This window comes from Pongo abelii, chromosome 7, assembly GCF_028885655.2.
Source record: "Pongo abelii isolate AG06213 chromosome 7, NHGRI_mPonAbe1-v2.0_pri, whole genome shotgun sequence".
In the NCBI taxonomy this organism is placed as follows: Eukaryota; Metazoa; Chordata; class Mammalia; order Primates; family Hominidae; genus Pongo; species Pongo abelii.
The window spans coordinates 133,667,371-133,690,887 of NC_071992.2; the positions used below are offsets into that span (position 1 = coordinate 133,667,371).

At 36.4% G+C, this 23,517-nt stretch overlaps 1 long non-coding RNA gene across 1 annotated transcript in view; it reads right to left on the reverse strand.

The window, feature by feature from the left end:
• Positions 1-23,517, reverse strand: part of LOC129047516 (uncharacterized) — a 253,448-nt gene that overhangs the window by 188,202 nt on the left and 41,729 nt on the right. Inside the window, exon 3 of the long non-coding RNA XR_010141289.1 lies at positions 10,327-10,564. This is a non-coding gene — a long non-coding RNA (uncharacterized LOC129047516). The remainder of the gene's footprint in view (positions 1-10,326; positions 10,565-23,517) is intronic.

The following is a 23,517-nucleotide window of genomic DNA, read 5'->3' on the forward strand; positions in this document are numbered from 1 at the left end:
TTCTGAAGTGGTTGTACAATTTTAGAATCCCACCAACAATGTATGAGAGTTCTATTTGTTCCACATGCTAACCAACATTTGGTGTTTTCAGTCCGTTTAATTTTGGCCATTTAGGTAAGTGTGCAGTAGTTTCTTGTGATTTTAATTTGCATTACATAACAAATGATGTTAAATTCATTTTCATATAATTATAGACTATTCATATATTCTCTTTCATGAAATGTCTTTTAAACCTTTTGTCTATTTTACATAAAGTTAGTTGTCCTTTTATTGTTGAGATCTATATATCTTGAATTTCAGCCCATTGTTAAACTGATACTTTCAATTTTGATGAATTCTAATTGACTGATATTTTCTTTTGTGGTTAGTTCTTTCTTTCTGGGCCTGAATAAGAAACCTTTATCTGCTCATAAGTCATGGAGATGTTCCACTATGTTTTTCTACAAGAGCTTTGTGGTTTTAGCTTTACACTTCGATCTACAATTCACCTCTAATTAATTTTTTGCATGGCGTAAAATAAAGAGTATAGTTCAATTTTCCAATATAATATCTACTTATTCTAGCACCATTTGTTGAGAAGACTTTTCTTTCCCTGCTAGATTGCCTTGGAAACATTCTCAAAAATCAAATAACTACATAAGATGGGTGTTATTCCTGGGCCATCTATTTTGTGCCATGCATCTATTTGTAGATCTTTATGCCTGCACTATACTTTCTCAATTATTGTAGTTTTAGGGTGCCTGTAAATCTGAAAGTCAGATAGTGTAAATCCTTCATCTTTGTTCGTTTCAGTTATGTTTTGGATATTCTTTATTGTTTGCATTTACATATAAATTTTTGAATCAGCTTAAAATAGCTGACACTATAATTTGGACAAGATTCAATCTATAGATAAATTGAAATCTTAAATCTATTGGGTTTTACAATCAATGAACATGGTATATGTCTCCATTTATTTAGATCTTTTTTCTCAAGAACATTTTGGTAGTTTTCACTATAAAATTATTTTTGTCTAAAAATGTTTGTTAAACTCGTTCAAATTTATTCTTTCATATTTATGTTTTAATGCTAAAATACATGGAATTTTTAACATTTAATTTTCCAATTGTTTCCTGCCAGTGTGTAAAATATAACTGATTTTTAAATATTAACTCATATTCTGTGTTCATGCAAAGCAGACATACGAGCTCTAATAGGTGTCTGGCAAATTCTTTAGGATTTTCTAATTAAAGAATCATGTAATATGCAAACAGAGACAGTTTTAATCTTTGCTTCTCCTTTTTATGCAAGAACCTTAATAATAAATTGATATTAAATTTTCTCAGTGTCTTTTCAACATCTATTAATTAATTATATGTGTCTTATTTCATTGACATGATAAATTATATTAAATAATTTTAAAAATTAGGCAAATTGTGTATTTCTAAAATAAACTACCCTAATGACACTATAATATTGCTGATTTTAATTTGTTATACTTTTAAGTATTTTTAGTATATTTTTATGAGGGATATTGTTCTGTAACTTTATTTTGTAACATCATTGTCAAGTTTTGTTATCAGGGTAACTCTAGCATCATAAAACAAGTTGAGAAGTCTTCCTTCTACTATCAGAAAACATTTCATAATATTGAAAATATTTCTTCCTTAAATACTTGATGAAATTCACATGTTAAAAATTTTGAATAATAAATTCAATTTCTCAAAAGAAAATTAAGAAAACAATCTCATTTATAATAGTATCAAAAATTGTAAAATACTTAAGAATAAACTTAACCAAGGAGGTAAAAGACTTACAGTGAAAACTACAATACACTGATGAAAGAAATTAAAGAAGACACAAATAAATAGAAAGACATCCCATGTACACAAATTGGAAGACCTACTATGGTCAAAATGTCTGTATTACCCACAGATATATACAGATTCTATCCTATTTCCATCAAAATCCCAGTGACACTTTTTATACAAATAGAACAAACAATCCAAAATTTATGTGAAACAACAAAAGATCCAGAATAGCCAAAGTGATATTGACAAACAACAAAGATGGAAGCATCACATTTATTGATTTCAAAATATAAAGCTACAGTAATAAAAACAACATGGTACTGGTATAAAGAAATATATAAACCAATGGAACAGAAGAGAGAGCCCACAAATATATCCACACATATATGGTCTATTGATCTACAAAGTACACAAAGGGAAAAGGAGAGTCCCTTGCAAAAATAGTGCTGAGAAAATTGAATATTGACATGCAAACAAATGAATTTGGACCCTTATACCACACACAAAAAACTAACTTGGAATAGATTAAAGACTTAAATATAAGATCTGAGAGTGTTGAATTCCTAGAAGCAAACAAAGGGGAAATCTTTGTGACATTGGTCTTGGCAATGATTTCTTGGATATGATGCCGAAAGCATTTTAGTTTTATATACATCAAACTTAAATGGTTCTGCATAACAAAGGAAGCACTCAACAGAGTGAAAAGGCAACCCACAGAATGGGAGGAAAATATTTGCCAACCATATATTTGATAAAGAATTAATGTTCAAAATATATGAGCAACTTATATAACTTAATAGCAAAAAACAGAAGAAATATTTTTATTAAAAAATGGGCAAAGGACTTCAATAAACTTTTTTTACAAAGAAGATACACACTGTTCAACATTTGTAGTGAAAAGGTAGTCAATATCACTAATCAGTAGAGAAATGTAAATCAAAACCACGATGAGATATCACCTCGTACCTGTTAGGATGCTACTATCAAAAAGACAAGGGCTAACAAGGGTTAGTGAGAGTGTGAAAAAAAGAGAACCCTTGTACACTGTTGGTGTGAATGTAAATCAGCACAGTCATTATGGAACAGCATGGAGGCTTCTCATAAAATTACAAATAGAACTACAATATTATCCAGCAATCTAACTTCTGGATATATGTCCAGAAGAAATGAAGTCAACATCTTGAAGAGATATCTGCACTCCCGTGTTCATTGCAGCATTACTCACAATAGCTAAGATACAGAAACAACATAAGTGTCCACTGGTGGATGAAGAAAATGTGATGCATAAATATCATAGATTTATATATATGTATGTGTGTGTGATGAACCATTATTCAGCCATAAAAAAGGAGGAAACTCCACCATTTGCAACAACATGAATGAATCTGGAGGACATTATGCTAAATGAAATAAGCAGAGACAGAAAGACAAATATTGTATAATATCATTTATATGTGAAATCTAAAAAAGTCAGACTCATAGAAGCAAGTCTAGAATGGTGGCTGCCAAAAGCCAGGTGGGAGGTGCATGGAATAGGGTGATATTGGTCAAAGGGTACAAACTTTCCGTTATAAGATGACAAAGTTCTGGGGATCTCATGTACAGCATGGTGGCTATAGTTGACAATTCTGTATTGTATACCTGAAACTTGCTCAAGATTAGATCTTAAATGTTCTCACCACACACAAAAAGGAAACCACATGAAATGATGAATGTTTTAATTAGCTTTATTGTGATCATTTCATTTAGTGAATATATGTATGTATATCAAATCATCACAGTGTACACCTTAAATATGTACAATTTTTATTTTTCCATTATACCTCAATAAAGCTGTTCATAGTTAATTCTGAGGCAATCCAAGAGGTAAAATCATTGATTTAATAGTTTACATTTTGCTTTTTTAAGGAAGCAGATGGAATCGGATTAGGGGTCAGAAGTCCTGGGTTCTAGTATATTGTCCATCAATTTTACTAATAGCATTTTCTTTTCAAGTTTTTAATTTTAATCTGTTATGTGATCATTGTATGTGCCTTTTCTAAGTCATAGGATTATTTAGGAGGCTCAAGTGAAATAATTAAAGTAAAAGTATGGGATATATTACAAACCACTATATAAACATAAAATACTGTTATAAGAACCTTCCTTCCTTCCTTCCTTCCTTCCTTCCTTCCTTTTTTTGGAAACCACAATAAAATATTTTCCATTATTTTATCTCTTACATATATATAGTTGTTTTTTAGTGCCAGAAAAAAAGGTGTTAATGTTCTTGATAAAATTTTAAGATGCTTACTGTTGTTGTTGCTCTTGTTGTTTTAATTTGACAATACTAGATGACCTCCCACTTTGCCTTTTATAACATGGAGTCCAAAGCTAAATATGTAGTTCATAACAGGAAGCTCACCCAAATGCCTCCTCTCACATCCCTTTATTTTTTTAATCTCTTATTTTTATTCCCTCTATTTTTTGGTGTAGTTTAACATCATAAGTCATTTCTGGTTCTGTTTTTAATTATCTACTTACACCTCATCTCATTCTAGAAAGGATTAAAACATTCATATTTAGAAGTAGATTAAAAATAATATGCCACAAATAAGGATAATGTATTCAGCCTCTAGTGTAATAAACACTCCTAGTTGATTCCCTGTCCAGAATCTTCCGTGGTCTCAATCTCTCACACTCTCTTAGCTGCCTTAATAAGCATCCCTTTAGTATGTTTCTTCTTTTTCTCTCTCTCCCTCTCTCTCATTATTTCTCATTTTTTTTGGACTTTCTCTTGCTGTTCTGCCTTCAACCTGTCTTCTTTTCTCTATTCTATCTTTCTTCTTTCTGTCTCTGTTACCAGGTCATTGGATGTCTTAGTGGAGGAGCTATAACTTTTCAAAATTTCTCCACCCAGGTCAGTTCATTACTTGTTGCTTAGCGAACATTTCAGTGTTAGAAGATTGATGCTAGGAATGCACATTTGTGTGCAGTATAGAAATGTCTTAGCCCTGCCCTGATAAATTTTGTGTGTGTCTGTGTGTGTGTGTGTGTGTGTGTTTAAATCATGAGATGATCTGTGATTGCACTTCAGATTCAAAGTGATTGGACCCTAGATACATTTCCATGATGCCCATTTATCATCTGGGAGTTTTGAAGATTTGATTATGACAAAAGACTAGGGAGAATTCTGGCTTCACACATTTTTGTCATAATGAAATTCTTCCACACCAGCTACTTCACTTTGAGACCCTAAAAATACAGTCCCTTTGACAAGTGAAAAATTTATAGCTGATGCCCTCTTCTTCAATTTCTTGCTTCTGGTGCAGGCCCCACCTCTCAAAATTTCACCTCAAGCAGTATTGCTGGAAGCCAGAACTTACAAAGTGGCCAGTTATCATTAGATGTACAGAAACCATTGGTTGTTAAGATTAAGCCCTCAAAGCAACTCTATTTTCTAAAAGGAAAGAATGTGTTGTTAAAGGAGTTAAAGAGCAGAGACTTAGGTGGCAAACTGGACATAAAATTTACCGAGAAACATCCAGTGTTTGCTTTAAATTCTGCACAAAACCTAACACATTTCTGGAGCTCTTAATCTCACAGTGTAATAGTTTGAGTGAAGGAGGAGGAGCCACAGGGAGTGTGACTTTGCTTAACGAAAAACCCCTAAATACTGTACCGTTCCCTTCCTAAGAGGGATTATAGAGAGTGCAAATGGAAGACTTGAATTATTTATGAAAACTGTTAATCACAGGCATGGTTGCCAAGGTAATGAGGCAATGTGTCCTCAGGTAGATAGTCTCCTGCCAAAAATCTGACTTCTTTTTCTTTTCTTCTTTTGCTAATTCCAGTGATCTGTTCAAACTTTTCAATGGTAGATCCTGGAGATGTACATGTTTAATGTGGCAGAAAAACCTAGAAACACCTCCAACAAAACTGAGACAGAAGTAGCTTACAAATGAGAGTTCAGGTGGGAATAGAAGCTGTTTTCAAGATGGACAGTACAAAAAAATGAGGGACTGAGGCCCCTCTATTCAAAGAAATGTGGTTATTTTACCTGTATGCTTTGTTTCACAGCTATGATGTCACCTCTTGCGATACTGATATCCCTTAGAGGAAGTATGAGGAAAAAAACAGACTTGATCAAGCAAAGGATAATTTTCATTCTCATAAGCCTCATTCTCTCTATTTCCAAAATGGAAAAAGAAATGCAGACATCAGCGTTGCTCTTTCCTTGCAGGGATACCTTAAAGATGTAAAATCGCAATAAGCACAAAATTATGTATCAATCTTGTTATACTGTGGACAGAGACACATTTGCAAAATGCAAATCTGATCATATCACAGATCTCCTGGTTTAAAACATTTCAATGATTTCTATCTTTCTAGAGTTAAAGATGAGAATCTTTATTCCATCCCAGGCAAGCTATGCCCTGCATGATCTGGCTCTATGCCAAAACCCTTCCTAGCTCCTTCATCCAAACACACTGGTCCTCCTTCAGTCTTTCATAAGCTTTGTGGTTACTTGAGCTGCAGGATTTTTGCAGAAACAATTCTCCCTGTCAGGAATGATCTTCCCTCCTATCTTCACCTAGTTAACCCACTCATTCTTCTGAGTTTATTTCCTGAGGAAAGCCTGAGCAACATATCTAAGATACATTTCCCTCTTACATGCTTGTATAGCTCCTCTACTTGGTAATACTGGACTTATGTCTTGTTTACTAACATGTATTTGTGGGATTGTATGTTTAAATCTCTCAACAATACTCCAAACTCTGCTTTTGTTCACCATTTTATCTCTAGGATCTAACAGTTAAATAGTACATATCTAATGTATCATGAAGAAAGAAAAAAAAAACAGATAAAATATGTGTGAAAAATTTTTAAAAATGAAGGAGACAAAACAAGGAAAAAGAGAAGCAAAGAGGAAAAGAAGGAAGACCATCTAATTGAAGCAGAAACATTGAAGTCAATGATTATTTGATGTAAAACAAATCTAGCAGCACAGTTAAAACTATTTATTAGACTAATAAAGGTATTTTTTGTTTCTTTTTACTTTCCCAAGGTACCATTTCATCCTTTCTTAAAATCCATCTCCACCACACATGGCTACTTTATACTGCTAGTCTATAAGCAAAAGCTTGTTTACTGTGTTATTATCGTAGAACACTGGCATAGATTAAGATGAAGCAGGCTCTGAAAATAGTCAATGAGTCAGATTTTAACATAGACGAATCTAGCATTCATTACACAATGTGGAACCTTACATATCACATGAATTAGGAGAATCTTTTCTTGCAAAAAGGCCAATTCTTTTATGTAAATTTCTCCATATATGACTGGTAAATAGGGAAAGATGTTCTTATAACACAGAAGTATTGTTGGTTCTTATATATTGTTTCCCAGTAGCTTAATGTTTTAAAGTTATCCACGACAAACTTTGTCACAAATAAAGAAAAAGCATAGCAACCCACGATGATCTTAAGAAAAATGCTAAGAAATCTACAAAGGCACTTTTCTTCAGTGCTTCAAGCACATGTCTACATATTCAATTTTGTTAAACTTGCTGGTGAAAGTGTCAACACAGATTCAGAAGCTGCAGACATTAATCCCCATATTAAAACAATGGATTAACAAAATAGGCTACACACTGGATCTGATTTTTAGTTTTAATAAAAATGGTCCATATTGGAAGGACGATTTTTACATTTCAAAGGAACAAGTAAAAGCCCCACGTTTTAAAATTGCTAATGACCAATCATCTCTGAAGCCACGTGCCAATGCTATTAGAGGGTTATCTAGGCCAGCTTTTTTAAAATAGTAATTGTCTTAGTGTTTTTAGTGCTCTACTTTCCAAATTTCACAGTCTTGAGTCATCTCTCCACACCTTATTTTTCCCATAGGCCTTATTATTTTCAGTGTCCAATTTTGCAGAATGTAAGGTTATTCAATAGTGCAAACATCGGCGTTAGAGTAGAAATGCCTGTATCTGTGTTTTATGTCATTGTGTCTGGCTAGACAGAGCTAAGATTTTTGTCTAGCTATCTGATTATGTTCAAGAACTTTTGAAATTAAGAAAAATATGTATTGTTTCAATATTTGAGCTGACTTCTATAGACTCTAGTCAAGTGAGAACTTAGGACTTTTGATTTTAAGTGAAGGTACGATTTCACTCTGGTCAGCAGAAAACATTCTCCAACTACCTCCATACATTTTCTAGGAGTCAGTATTACTCATCTCCCAAATTGTGTATTTGGGTCTTTTACAATTACAAATCTTTTCTTTAAAATGATATAACTCTATATCTGTTTACAATCCTAATACCCCCAAGGCCCTGGATAGCTAGACTCCTTCTCTGTTTCTCCATAATGTACTAGGAGATTTTATATACAAACTTTTCCTGATAAGCTATATACATATATCTCTATCATTCATATATATATTACAGAGGTATGCAGATTAGGCCCTACCATAACCTTGCTTCAAAGATATAACTATGCATAGACATCTGTTCACTTGAAGAAGCTCAATGTTTCTCCCACTAATGAGCCAAAATACCCAAGGGTAGATTTACACCAGTTTATACAAATATGGCACAAAAACCATTAGCCTTGAATTTCCTCTTAGAGAAGGTGATCTTCTTTACAACCACTTCCCATTGAACACGTAACATGTAAACACACACACACATACACACATATGTTAAAACAACAAAACCCATGATTCACAGTGTAGTAGAATAAAGAGGAAACCCTCTGGAAAACCAGCTTCAGACTCTGGGTTTGTCCATCTGTGTTACCTTGAGAAAATTACCAAGCTTCTGTGAATCTCCATTTCTCCGTCTCTAAAGGGGGATAGGAATACTACACACACCGTAATAAAGAGCGTTGTAAAAATTAAAGCAAATAAGGTGATGAAAGTGAATCCCTTCTTAGTACCTGGAACATAGTAGGTGTTCAATAAATGTTTGATATTCATATAATCCACAAATATTTATAGAACATTTGCTGTATACCAAACATTAGACCATGTTCTGGGAATAAAGAAATAAAAGATGGGATTCCTGCACTGTATAAGTTTGCATCCTAACAATAGTACTGGTAAGCAAATAAAGTCAAGCTACTGTTGTTGAAGAATGCATGTAAGGGCCAGAGACACTCAAGGAGGGCCACACAAACCAGACTCAAAGAGTTAACGAAGGTTTCCCTGAGAAGTAATACTTGATCTGAACCTTGAGGACTAAGTAGACATTAGCTAGGTAAAGAATATGGTAAATACTATTCTAGGCAGAGGTAATATGTTTAAAGACATGGAGGCAATGAAGACTGCATGACAAATTCAAAGAAATGCAAATAACTGGCAATCTATCTAGAGGATGGATAAAGTTGACAGCCCATTATCTTGGAACTTATGCCTTCACTGGTATTGTTTATTTCACTGTTTTATAATTGTCTGGTTATTTATCTTTGTCATCTACACTATGGCCCATGAAGACAGGAACACTATCTTGTGCAATGTTGTAACTCAAGCAAAAAGTGCAGTAGCTAGAACACAGAAGGAATGCAGTAAATGTTTGAAGAAGTAAATGAATGCTACCTGTCCCAAAGTGTTCATTTTTAAATACGGAAGCATAGACTCAGAGAGGTTAATTCACTTATCTAAAGACACATGGTAAACCTGATGTCAAACTCTGCACTACCACCCTTCTGTCAAGTCTGCATGATACCACTTCCATTGTAAGTGGGCAAAAATCGCCATTGAATTGTATCAGAGGAGCATGGGAAGAAGTCATATGATAGCACTCAATACAGCTCTAGGCATTTAACCAGCCTGAAGTTTCTGAATTAGAAATGCATTTTACTCTTTTCTGAGATCATTTGGTAACTGAGGATTGAAGCACAGAGATGCAAAAATTATAAACTTTATAAATTCTACTCTAGTAACTGGAAAGAAACCATATACTTTTGAGAATTAAACAGATTTTTTTCTCTTCTAGAAGATCCAAGACCTGTCGTTGTAAAACTTTGTTAGATGAGAGTCACAATAATAATATTTAGGAATGAGAGGCATTTCCATAATAAAAGTTTACAGGAAAGCAGTGTTAAGCCAATAAGCCTGAGTCTGTTTTCAGAGACTCAGAGGCAGAGGATTAAGGAAGTCTTAAGTAGCCCATAGAACTTCCAAATACATCCAGATAGAAATAAGATTTTCTTACACAGAAATCTGTAAGAATACTATTTATATGGCCCACTGGTCTAACTATAAGTGTCTTCACTTCAGCAGCCTGTTGGAGGCAAGCCTCTTAAAGATCTTTGTGTACAACAATTCCTGAAGAGGTTCTCTAATGCACCTTTATTAAGATTAACAAGGATTGTTTGAGAATTGAACTCACATGCAAGAATGAGAACTAACATAGTTTACTATAGAATTAACCTAAACACAACTATGCAATAAGCTATACATAATATTCAGAATCCCAAGTCTTCCTCATTAGAAACAAGCCCACCATGACCAAAGGAAATACTTTTCTTCTTGTTTTGTCAGGATTTCTTACCTTTCATTGACGCTCTTCCTTGTCTTTAGAACTGCTTTACTTTCATTTCTTCGTATGCCTAAATGGCTGTTTGGAATTACAAAAGAACTGCTTTGATTCTACTTCTCATAGTTCAGATCTTAAGTGGAGAATGCTCAACAAGTCTGTTGCTCAGTCTGGCAGAATCCTTGGCTCTTTGAAGATCCCAGGCCCTCACAATTTCACGAGATATTAGCTTCCCTTAAAAGCTGGATGAAAGCTTGGATTCAGTAGTTGAGACAGAGGCAGAAGTAAGATAAAAGAAGGAGAAGAGATCATAATTAATACTGGCACAAGTTAAGGAGGAAGGCAAAGATATCTTGAGGGACTAAAATAGGAAAACAAAAAAAGTACATGCACAGTGAGCACAACACAGCATATGGCAATCAAAGGGATGCTTGCTCATGGTACACGGTTTAAAGAGAAAAAAAATAGGGCTTATATTTGCTGGTTGTTTCTAAAAGAAGGGCCTGGATAGCTTGGTAATGGCTTCCCATTCTGCATAATCAAACTCATGTTAAACAGACATCAATACTCTTTAATAAACTTGATTCTAATACTTCAGAATCTCTTCACATAATGAGGATAGTATGTGGGAATATTAAGATTCTAAAAAAAGTTTGCTTCATCCAATATGATTCAAAATGGAAGGCAACTTAGCATGTTCAAGATCCTTGATTGTGTACAAATCCAGATATCTTTCATTATTGCCTTTGTGAATGGGCAAAGTAATTAACCTTTCTAATTCCTAGTTCCCTCAACTACAAAATTGAAACAACCAGACCTACCTAATTCATTTACTTACTTAGCAAATATTTATTAAGGGCCTATAACCTGCCAATCACCATCATAGGCACTGGGAAATGCTGCAAAGAGCAATATGTAGAAAAATCCTAGCTTTCATGGGGCTTCTATTCTAGTGTGCTATGGGGATTGAGCTATTGCAGATAAAGAAATTAGCACCTCTCTGGCACATTTGGTATCCAGCAGGACTAATGAGTCCTGCAGAATGCCTTTTACCAGCTACTTCTTTCTCAAGGATGGTGTGTGTGCGTGTGTGCACACACACGCCTTTGGGCCTTTGAGGTTTTCCTGTGCCTCTGGCATCTGTGTCCCTGCCCAGCTGCCTCTGTGCTTTCTCCACACTGTGGTAATATCCTTAAATTCTTTCTAGCTTCTGGACGCTTACTATAAGCATTCAGTAATGCTACAGTCTCTCCGTTTTAGAAAAATCAACATAACAACAATTATATCCTCCCTGAATCATGTATGCCTCTCAAGCTACTGACCCTTCCCTCTATCCCTCTAATAGCTACTTTTGTCTACTTTTCCCTACTTTTCCCTCTATCCCTCTAATAGCTACTTTTATAAAGGCAAGCAACCTTTATTTCCACACTGTATTCACTCTCGTGTGATTCCACTCTGGCTTCTGTTGCTACTACTCAACTAAGTGTGTTCTTCCTTAGGTCACAAATGATCTCCTCCCATGTTGTTAAGCCCAATGTACATTTTCCAATTCTCATCATAAATGATGCCTCAACTTCTGCCTGTTAGAAATATTCTCTTTCCTGAAATTCCACAATGATATGCTCTCCTGACTTTTATCCTCCCTTCCCAACCACTCCATATTAGTCTCCTGTAGAAATTTCTCACACTCTCTATCTTCTAAACATTGAAATTGTTTGAGGTTAGATCTTAGGCCTCTTGTGTCTTCACTTTTGCTCATGATCCCTTACTTTTGTCTTACTTTACTCTCAATCATCATCTCCATCACTCTCACGGCTTCGAAGACCATTTAATTTACTTTGTGTTTCCTTCCAAGACCTTCTTCTGAGCACTAGATACATACAACCAACTTCTCATTCTAGATATTCACTGGTCTTATAAATATCTCAAATTGAAAGTGCTGCAGCCTGAACTCATTTTCTTTCTAAACGACCTCCTCCATTCTAAATATACTCCTTCTTTATTGCAAAACACAATTCACCCAGTTGCTCGTCCCAGAAACCCAGGAGCCTTGTTTGACACCTTTCTGTTCCTTATCCCCACATCCAATCCAGCACGGAGTCCTACCAATTCTACCTCTTAATTGCATCTCATCTCTGTCCATTTCTCAGTATCTCTGCTCCCGTCACTCAAGAGCAAGCCACTTTCATCTCCAAAAAACCTCCTAATAGTTCTATCTCATTTATCATTTTCCTCTTCTAATTTATTTTCTGCTCAGAAGTCAGCATATGAAATTAAGGTAAATATCTCATTATTTCACTCCCCTACTTAAAACTTTAAAGATACTGTATGTCCTTTATGAAGACCAAACTTTTTGATGCGATTCTTGAAGCCCTAAACAGTTCAACCTACTGAATTTACTAAACTGACAAAGGGCATTTGTTTTTGTATATGAAACAGATAAAAATTATTTTCCTTCCATGTTAAGAATTTTTTTTTTTTTTTTTTTAAGACGGAGTCTTGCTCTGTCACCCAGACTGGAGTGCAGTGGCGCAATTTCGGCTCACTGTAAGCTCTGCCTCCCAGGTTCACACCATTCTCCTGCCTCAGCCTCCTGAGTAGCTGGGACTACAGGTGCCCGCCACCACGCCCGGCTAATTTTTTGTATTTGTAGTAGATGGGGTTTCACTGTGTTAGCCAGGATGGTCTCGATCTCCTGACTTCGTGATCCACCCGCCTTGGCCTCCCAAAGTGCTGGGATTATAGGTGTGAGCCACTGCGCACAGCCATGTTAAGAATTTTTAAATTCATAGGGAAGTAACCAAATGCACACACATTGTCATTCATATGCACGCATGTGAGCACACACACACACACCACAACTTGAATCTTAAGCCCCGTAAAATTCATAGTTTTTATTTATTGATTATTTGTCTTTATTTTAGGTTTTAACATGCATGTGAGTAAAGTCTCAAAAACTCTCACCCAAAAAAGTCCAAAGTACCTGGATAGGCCATGATGGCAGAGAACATTAAGGGATTCCTTCTTCTTCCCTCTCTTCTTCCCTCCTCACTTCTGTTTCTCTCACAAAAATCATACTGTGCGACATGAGACAAATGAGCCCCTCCAGAAGTTATTACAGAAATTGTCTGGTATCCACTTTTCCTTGATATACAGATCAATCTAGCGGAAAAAATGTCCTTTGCATCTTCACCAATACAATCTTGATCAAAGGAGCCACATCTACTAAAACAAGCATGTGTAAAAGGTTGCCCTGAATTTGTGCTATTTTTCTTGTTTGTCTACGTGTCTGATGAGACACACATAAATTCCCCTTTTGCCCCTTTCCACAACATTATCCTGTCTGTCTAAAATAAATATTGTGATAGTTGGATCATCCACTGAATGCCAGTCTCTGTCTTTTATAGCTGACTGTTGGATGGAACAACCACCCTCTTGCTCACCTTTTAATGCTTCTCAGCAATCTTCTAGTCTCAGCAATCAGGTGTTTTTGGTCCAGCTGGACAGAATATATACCTATTTACTCAGATGTCTGGGAACAGGAAAGGGTCCACTTTATAAACAAGTCTTTGCATTGCCTTGCCTGAGGATATGTTTCTGCTGTATAAAATTTAAATAAATCACTTTCTGAAGAGTGGTAAACCACTGACACCATTTATCCCGCATGATGGTTCTTCCCAATGGGCCAGAAAGGTTTCAATTATCTTGGATAGGAACCACTTCAGAAGTGACATGATCTATATTAGGTTAGCTTTCATTGTCTTTATAGCCATCTTAATGGGGCCATGTCTCAGTGTAATAGAAAGAGAAAGTGGCTAGCATTAAAATGACTTGTTTGTGCAAACACCATCCCTAACAACTCCTGAGATCAACAGGCACAGAATTTGTCCTGGAACATGACTAATTAGACCAAGAGATAAACACTACAATACACTGTACATGCAAGCACACACAAACACATGCACAAACATGCAAGCATTTTCCCATTATGGCAAAAATTCATGAGCACTCTCACTATATCAGATAATAGTGATATGACTAATAACAAGAAACTATTGGCTGGGCATGGTGGTTCATACCTGTAATCCCAACACTTTGGGAGGCTGAGGCAGGAGGATCACTTGAAGCCAGGAATTTGAGAACAGCTTGGATGATAAAACAAGACCTCCATCTCTACAAAAAATAAAAATTAGCTGGGTGCAGTGGCATGCACTTGTAGTCCCAGCTACTTGGAAGTCTGAGGTGGGAATACTGCTTGTACCCAGAAGTTCAAGGCAACAGTGAGCTAGAATGATTCCACTGAACTACAGCCTGGGCAACAGAGTAAGATCCTATCTCAAAAAAAGAAAAAAAAAGCAGAAAAGAAACTATTTCATTTTACAGTAAGTGTCACCACATTTATTTAGAGATTGTTGGGCAGTGAGCAGATTACTTTCTAATGATGGGCAAGAGAAAGTTAAAGAAAGCTCCAGGTGAAGTGGTGGATGGGAGCATTAAAGAAGAGCCAGAGAATAATGTCCAGAGTTAAAAATAGACTGACAAATTAATAAGGGGGAGTTAGAATGCAGCAGTAACCACAATAGAACAATAGAACATATTTACTTAACAAGACGTCTAGCTACGGATGAAGTTTAAAAATAGGAAAGAGGGACTCACATTGTCTATTTAATTTGAAATTATGTAATATTGGGGAATCCCAATTGTAAGCATATGCAATCTAATTGATGTGCCTTATAGAGTCTAGGTGCAACTGACATTTTAATTATCTGATTGTAAGAAATGTGATGGGTATGATAATATTGTTGTCTTGATCTTATGAATGGTGTACCCACTGAACTCTAGGGTTACTCTTGAGCTACTAATATTAGTTATGCACATGTAATAAACAAAGGAGCGCGTACTCGGAGGATACACAGGAGCATGGCCTTACATGGGCTATCAGCCAGAAAACCCCTCCTGAAGACCAACATGGACGAGGTATCCTGCTGAACTGCCTCTAGAATAGATAGGCCTGGAAAAACTCAATCAGGGGAGTTACAGTTTAAGCAAAGGTGAGAGTTTTAAGTCAGCAGATAAAGTAAAAAGCATATGTAGACAAAATTACTCTTGAGAAAATCTCTTTCTTATGAATATCAAAATTAGAAAATGACTGATCTACATTAAAGAAAGAAAGAACTCTCAATCCAGATGTCGAGGATGAAAGTCATCTTGTTTTAAGACAATTATGAAATCCCTTGTGGTAAATGAGAGATCAGGGAAAATTTTAAAAATATTCCACTTTCCTAAATGGTTTGCCCCTTCTGTTTTAAAAGTAAGTCTCTACAACTTTAATATATGAGAGTAGATCTGTGAATTTGTTTGTTGCTATGAGGACTTGGGTAGGGGGGTTGCACGTTAAATGCAAGTAAGAGGGGACTCCACTGGATGGCAAGATTGATTTAACATCCCCTATTTCTCCAATGGATACAACAATGGTCCCCAAAGGACCATGAGGAAACCATTTTAGATTCACTTTATTCCTTCCATGATTTTTTGCTCTGTATTGCTTGAGTCAAAAAGAACAAACAAACAAATTACAAAATTAAAGATAGTAGACTTATCCCCACTAACGGAGAGAAAGCTTCTGGTTCCAGAAGCCTTATTTAGCTATTTCCTCAGTGAAGAGGACATTCAGAGTCACACAGGGCTTCTTAAGTGCTTTCTCTTCTTCCCATCGAATTCTGGAATCCCCTCTCCCCCACCCCACACACACACACACACACACACACTTTAGATGATGGGAGCAAGGGCCAATTTCACGGTTCTAAGGAGTCAAATGATGTCTTTTTTGTCCTTAAATGAATCCACATTGGTTGCTGTGTAGACATTAACCAATGAATTGAGTAAATGCTATGTGATGATGGTGGTGATCATGTTCTCACTTGCAAGAGTTCATTCAGAGCACCATTCCCTCATAAAACTCAAGGAGGGATATCAGTTCCAGATGTTAAGTTATAATCATGGGCTTATTTATCATGACATCTCAGATTGAATTTTTTCTCTTTGTCATCGTTAAATTTGCCATTTAAGAAGAGATCAATATTCCCCAATTAACTTTCAATAAGGAAAAGAACCTTTTTATAAACAATTGTTTCTCTCCATCATTAATTTAATGGAAATAGTGCAATTACGGTAAGAGAGGAAATTGCAATCACAAACTCTTCTCTGCTACTCACTCTTCCTGTGTTTAAAAATAAAAATTATCCTTCCAGCAAATGTTCTCTACAAAAATATAAGTTGCAGGATAGGATTATTTCATGACTTCAATAAGTTTTCTTACTCCAAGAAAACACTTCCCAAAGTTTCCAAAACTTTAACTGAGCTACAAGATATATAAGCAGTTTAGATATGACCAAGACAGTGTCTTCCCTCCCAGCTAACCTTTTATTAAAAACCACACACTTTATTTCAACATTCTGAGCAGATCCTAGACAACTCTGTGCATACAAGTCCCAGAGCAGACATAAAAACCAGATGGGAAAGAGATTTACAAGAACCAATCTCAAAAGAATATTTGCAAGCAGAATGTCAACTCAACATTGATTTCGGCAATGTATTTTGATTTACAATACAGATGTCTTTTCAGAATTTTCATTTCTCCTTATGTATGAACAAAGTGCAAGGAGGATATAGTCCCAGCTGCTCACTTCAAATGTTCCAGCCCTACACAAATAGAAAAAATTTTATCATTTACTTTTATCTTCTGTGAAGTTCAGACATTTTAGTAGACTTTATAGGCAAATTGTTAAATCAAGCAGTTGCCCTTATACTTAAGAACATTTTCCTGAGAATACAACTTTGTCGCATCTCAAGGATCTCAACAAGGCAGAGAGAGAATGAAAGTATTTTTTGTCAATCTCTCATTATACAACAACAATATATTGAGATTCTTTATGATGGTGACAAAGGGCAGTGTGCTGGGTACTGAAGATATAAAAAAACACCTTCAAGTAGTTCATAGTCTCCTTGAAAAAGAGGTTAATAAATGCAATGTGTTGTAGAATATACAAAGAATTAATTGAACATTGGGAAGGAACTACATCACTCTACTGGGAAAAACAAGATAAGAAGGAAAAAATGTAGGCTACAAGATCAAGCTGTCATAAACATGCAAATAAAATGAAAATTGAACCTCTAAGGACAGATCATTTGCTTCTCATCTTCTTTGGTCATAGGAAACAAAATAAATTCTGAAAGAATTAAATATCAGAATCATCAGCAAACATTTACTAGACCAATTATATAATGATTTCCAGTTGATAAAGAATACCCACTCCATGGAAGATCTGAAGTATACTTTGGTAATCCATGTGCAAAATGCCTCTGAATTTTTTAGCGTTTGAAAAATTGCAATATTTAATTTGAACATTCTTCCAGGGAGCTTGATGTTTCTACCATACATAAGTATAATGAGTACTTTCATCCAAGATTTATTGAGCTCCTACTGATGTGATTGGAATTGTGACATCAGGGAAAAGAGAAATGTGGTAGAAAGTCAATAATAGGGAAACTGAACATAGAGAATATGTGTATTTTCACACAGCACTATGACCACACAACCTAAGTTATTTTTGGAGGACTGTATGTATCAGTTGGTTTATGTTGATTTTGATAATGCAACTTACTCAAAAATACTCAAATTTTACTGACCGTATCAATCTATGTTAAGTTATAAAGATTTGCTCACTCAAAAAATAAATCCACAATAAACCTTCCAAGATAAAATTTCTTTCTTTTTCCTTTCTTTTCAAATGGAAAAGAACAGGATTTGGAGAATAACATCAACTTTTAAAAATCCTTAGTATGCTGTCTACTATGTGAAGAGACAATGCTTTCTGTTGGGCCAAATGTTATTCAGTTAGCCATCTCCCTCTATTAACCAGTACTTGTACATCTTTCGGTATGCAATGTATCTCTGAAGTAATGGTATTAATTCCACTTACCACCCTCACTGACAAATTTTACCAGAAAGCTCAGCTGGTCACTCTGAAAGACTTATCTCACTGTTTCATGGCCATTATTTTCATCACAATAGTTTTTATGGTTTGCAAAGTACTTTCACATTCATTATTTTATTTAATCTTTGAAGCAACACTTTGAGGTAAGTAAAGTGTTAACAGGCCCATTTTTAGATAAGAAAACATTTCCAAAGTGCTTATGTAACTTAGTAAAGGTTACACAGCTAGTAATGAATATTCATAATGGTGAACTATAGACCTCACAAGAATGGTTGAACACGACCTATATCACTTGTGTTAATTATCTGGTCTTCTTTTATTCCAATTCGTTGAAAATATGCAATTCAAGTATGATAAAAGGGGTCACCGAGGATTAGCCAGAATATTTTATTGACTTAAATGCCCCCAAAAAGATATTCAATATGATGTTTCCGTTTTTTAGAAATGCAGCACAAACTGGTAAACTTCTTAAAGAAAGCAGAATAACCCTGGGGTAGAGTTTTTGGGGTGTAAATTTCCAACTTTTCCTTGAAAGCAATAATTCATCAAAATGTGCATTTGATGAAAAACTGGGCTGATACCTTGAAGGCATATGATTACAGTCAGTTTATGTTCTAAGCTTCCAAGAACATATTCTGTGCAGCTGATGTGATTCAAGAATGACAGGAGGAACTGTATACGTTTTTTTTTTGTTTCTCTCCAGTTCAGCCTCCTTGGATTGATAAATGGGCTTAGTTGCATCTTCCCTGAAAGACATTATTTAATGTTTTGTTAGTTTAATCTCCCAGTACTGGTGGGGTCCAGGAAGGGGAGCTTCCTAAAGGAAGGTAAATAGTAGGCAAAAGGAGTTTTAAAACTCAGACTCCAGTGGAGGGAGCTCTTACTCAAGTGCTAACTTGCTTTAAAAGAAATACACTGAAACCTGTAAGGAAATCCCTGACTTCAACTACCTGCACTTAAGAAAAATACAAAGCACCAACCTATAAGAGCACTTCTAGGACTATGTTTATACATTGTTCAATACAATACGAGTTTACTAAAATGAAAAGGAGAGTTTGAAGAGCAAAAAATACTTTTCTCTCCTTTTTTGCCTCAACTAAGTATTATTTGGCACACTGTGTTACTGTTTTCTAAATTGGATCACATGACTAATATATCAATTCCACAAATATTTTTTATTACAAGTGCACTAAAGAATTAATTATGATCATTAAAACAAAATTTTGTATTAAAAGGTCTCTTTTGCTTTGATTGTCTTCATAATCACAAGTAAAAATGTTACCGTGGTCTATTTGAATGTTTAAGGTTTGTCTAGAAACAGTTTCACTACTATACTGCTAGAAAATATTTCAGTCTATTGGAAGTCAAAAACTTTCAAGATATTCCAAAACATCTGCAAAGAATAACATTTTTCTCCAAGAAACTCAGAAGTCCTTTACAGGCAATGTAGTACTTATAATATACAGGTAAAAGCTCATTGGAACGAATTCCCCAAGACATCAACTTGCTTGTAGTGGATCTGTGTAGTAATGAAGGCATTGATAGAAATGACTACACCAGTCTTCTGGAGGAGGGAATGAAACTGACACTCTGTAGCAAACTAACAAGTTGGAGAAAAAAATTAGCACTGAATCGAGCAGGGACAAAATGAAATTCGTTATGCACACAACCTCACTGTGAGTCCTCTCCTCCCAAGCCCTAGTTTAGCTAGGTAAATGTTTTGGATGAAGACAACTGAGGCAAGATGGGGAAGGAATGACAAAAGGCAAAAGGCTAAATTATTTTCTTGATAGTACCCAGCATCGTTTAGTCTGTCTTGCATACGGGATCTTACTATAAAATCTTTCTATAAAAATTTCTCTTGCTAAGTTATTCTTTAAAAATCAAACAAACAAACAAAAACAGAAACTGATGGCTCTCTAGTGCCTTCAAGAGGATGAATATATTCTTGAGGGGTGCGCTGCAGGTTCTCAATTCTGACTTTGGCCCGTTCACCTGCCTCTTTTATGTCTTGTTTTCCTTCCTCACTCCATGTGCTTTCTGCCCGGACCAGATTGTTGCCCAAGTGGCTAAAACCAGGATCTGTTACAGACCCCTCTCCTACTCTAGGTCTTGTTTGGAGTGGTAATCTTTTTTGTCACCTGCTATAAGAGCCAGGGGCATTGCCTCCAGACCTCAAAGTGGCTGACCAGGCATTGTGCTTCTTTCTTTATGGTAGAAGGTAAATGCAACCATTTACTTGAAAGAAAATGACACGACACATCCTTAGGCTCTGGACCTCTAAAATCTTCAGCGAATGGCAGGTCCCTGAGTCTTCAAAGGATTTTCTCCTATGCTCAGGAGGGCTAGTCCCCTTCCAAGGCCTCCAGTGTGCTGGGTTCCCTCTAGCTCATTCCCTCTGATCAAATGACATCATCAACATAAAAGATCAACGTGATGTTCTGTAGAATATCTGTGTGATCCACAGCTCTTCTGACGATAAGATGACAGGGGGTGAGAAAGCTTTTTCTTGGGGGCAAAATGATAATACAGCTTTTGGTTTTTGCATATGAAGAACTGTTTCTGATCTTCTTTTCTGATTGAAACAGAAAATAAAATATATTCACCAAATCAATGGCTCCATATCATGTACCTGAGTCCTTATTAATCTGCTGTAGCAATAAACCACATCATGCATAGCAGCTATGATCAATGCTACAACTTGATTGATATTGTGGTTGTCTGTAGTGATTTTCCAGGACCCATCTGGTTTCTGCATGGCACAAATTGGATTAAATTGAGATATGATAGGGACCACTACCATTGAATCCTTTATTTTTAAGATTAATATTTCTAACATTTTCCCTCATACCCACTTACTGGATGTGATACTGATTTTGATTTATGATCCTGGCCAAGGCATAGGGCAGACAATTTCAGAAGTTTTCACTTGACCTCCTCAATAGGATAGCTATTATCCCATAGGACCAGGATGCAACATAGGAGTTGCTCCAAAAGTCAAGTACATCAATCCCAGTTATACTTTTAGGAATTGAGGAAATGATTATTGGGTGTGTCTGCAGACCCATTGGACTCACCACAGTCGGAATTTAGCCAGGACCCTTTTAATCATCTGCCTCCCTTATACCCCATTCTAACAGAGGAGGCATAAAGATGTTTCAGATTACTAGGTAGAAGTGTCAGTACAGACCCTATGGCCATCTGTCTTCTGAATACTTGGGTATTACCTTTTTCTAGTACACAGTCACTCGATCAGGCCGTTGGCTCTTTTGGAGAAGGATTGAGAGAATCTTTACAGTGTGTAATAAGGTCCTTCCCCTGAGGTCCTCACCCTCTTGAGTCAGTGGATCCCAGTCTGAAAACTGGCTCAAGTCCAAAAACTGGGCAAGGGAATGTGGCTTTATTTGAACAACAGGCTTCAGTGTTGTCAAACAATATCAACTATCGTTTTCTACTGATTAGGTTGGAAGTCCATCTATTTTACCCAAAGGGATAGACCATGTTATATTAAACCATCTCCATAGTTCTCTGCAGGTCAGGCTTCCTTGGCTATACTCTGATCTTGTCTGTTCTTATGAAAATAATAATCTCCTAGCTTTTGGTGTTAAAATCTGTTTACTTGCCTCTATTGCTTTAGGGTCCTAGTATCCCCATTGCTGTTAGTGAGCCAAGTTCTCTGGTGGTTCTTCTACCTCCAGCCTTGGTCTACAGAAGAGAACAAGCAGTGAACTCCATAGTGAGGCTCATGTGCCTCTTAACAGTGTTTTCTTGATGGTCTGGGTTAAAGTGTGATTTGGGGGACTTTCCTAGGTAATTTCAGCCTCACTCGTGGGCCACAGCTTTATCCAGGCCCCAGGACCCACCCTAGATGCAAGTTTGAAACATCCTCTGAACCCTGTTCCAGGATATTGAATCTTATACCCCAAAAGAATGCCCCCAAGCCAATAAATTCTTCAATAACCAGTCATAGGTCCAGACCCTCTTGATTGCGCACCCTCAGCCTTCAGAATATGGGTCCTGCTGCTCCATACGGCTAGGTCTTGTAGCTCCTTTGGCCAGGTCCTTGTAGTCCAAGTCCTCCCTTATCAGATGCTGCTCAACCCTAGCTGGGTTATGCTTCCACTTAACTCTGATTATAGGCCAGGAGGCAGGAAGGCAGTGGGGGCAGCTTCTGAGGTGAGATGCCTGTTGTCTTATATTCTGGCTTTGGGGAGTGGGATACTAGCTCTTAGGGGTGGAGTGAGCAATTTCTGCAGGCTCAGAAGATCAGAGAAGTCTGGGAAATAAAATCTTTGGACCAAATGTCTCCATCCCATGTGTCAGGGTCCCTAAGTTTTTCCAGCTAGAGTCTTGACCTTGACAGATCTTCCTCATTTGGACATTCAACTATCTTTATTCAGCCACTCTGACTATCAAATCCTGTGCTTAATCTTCAGCTTTTTCTGCTCCTTCACTGCATAAGATAAGGGCTTCTTTATAAATTAGTACAGTAATTCAATGCAACTTAGTAATAACCAACCAATTCCATTATTTTGATCTTTATTATTCCTCAGTACATTTCAAACTCTGGACCATTGCATCTACCAGTACACACCCTTTCTCTGGGACATCATCTCAGCTCACCATGGGAGAACATTTTAACAATTGAACAACCACTTTGTGCTAGGGGCTTTCTATGAGGGATGGAATCCTCATAATCAGACAGTCAGTGAGTGGTCCAGTTCTAAAATATAAACTTACCATTCCTGGTACCAAGTGGGCCATTTTAGACTCTCTAGGAGGGGAGGCTGAGATGGAATTTGGAATACAAGGAGTTTCTTGGGGAGTAACTCCTGTAAAAGGAAAAGGAAAGGAGAAGGATGGGGCAGTGGGTGCCGTTAGACTGTGATGCAGATCTCACAAATTTCTACCCACCAAAGGACAACTCCAGAACAAAGATTGCTCTTCAGAGGAGGCCTGCATTGGATGGAAATGGCCAGGCCCTTGTACGACCACCTGGTTTAGTTGTTCATCAGAGACTGACCTAAGAATAGTAAGACCTTGATTCAAAAGGCTGGGTTGGATCACAATGAAGCAAACAGTTGGAGACTGTTGTCTAAGTGCACTCTTTGTAGCTGGGCAGGGAATCCTTCTTGAAAGGGTACTTTAAAGTTCATATGGAACCAAAAAAGAGCCCTCATTGCCAAGTCAATCCTAAGCCAAAAGAACA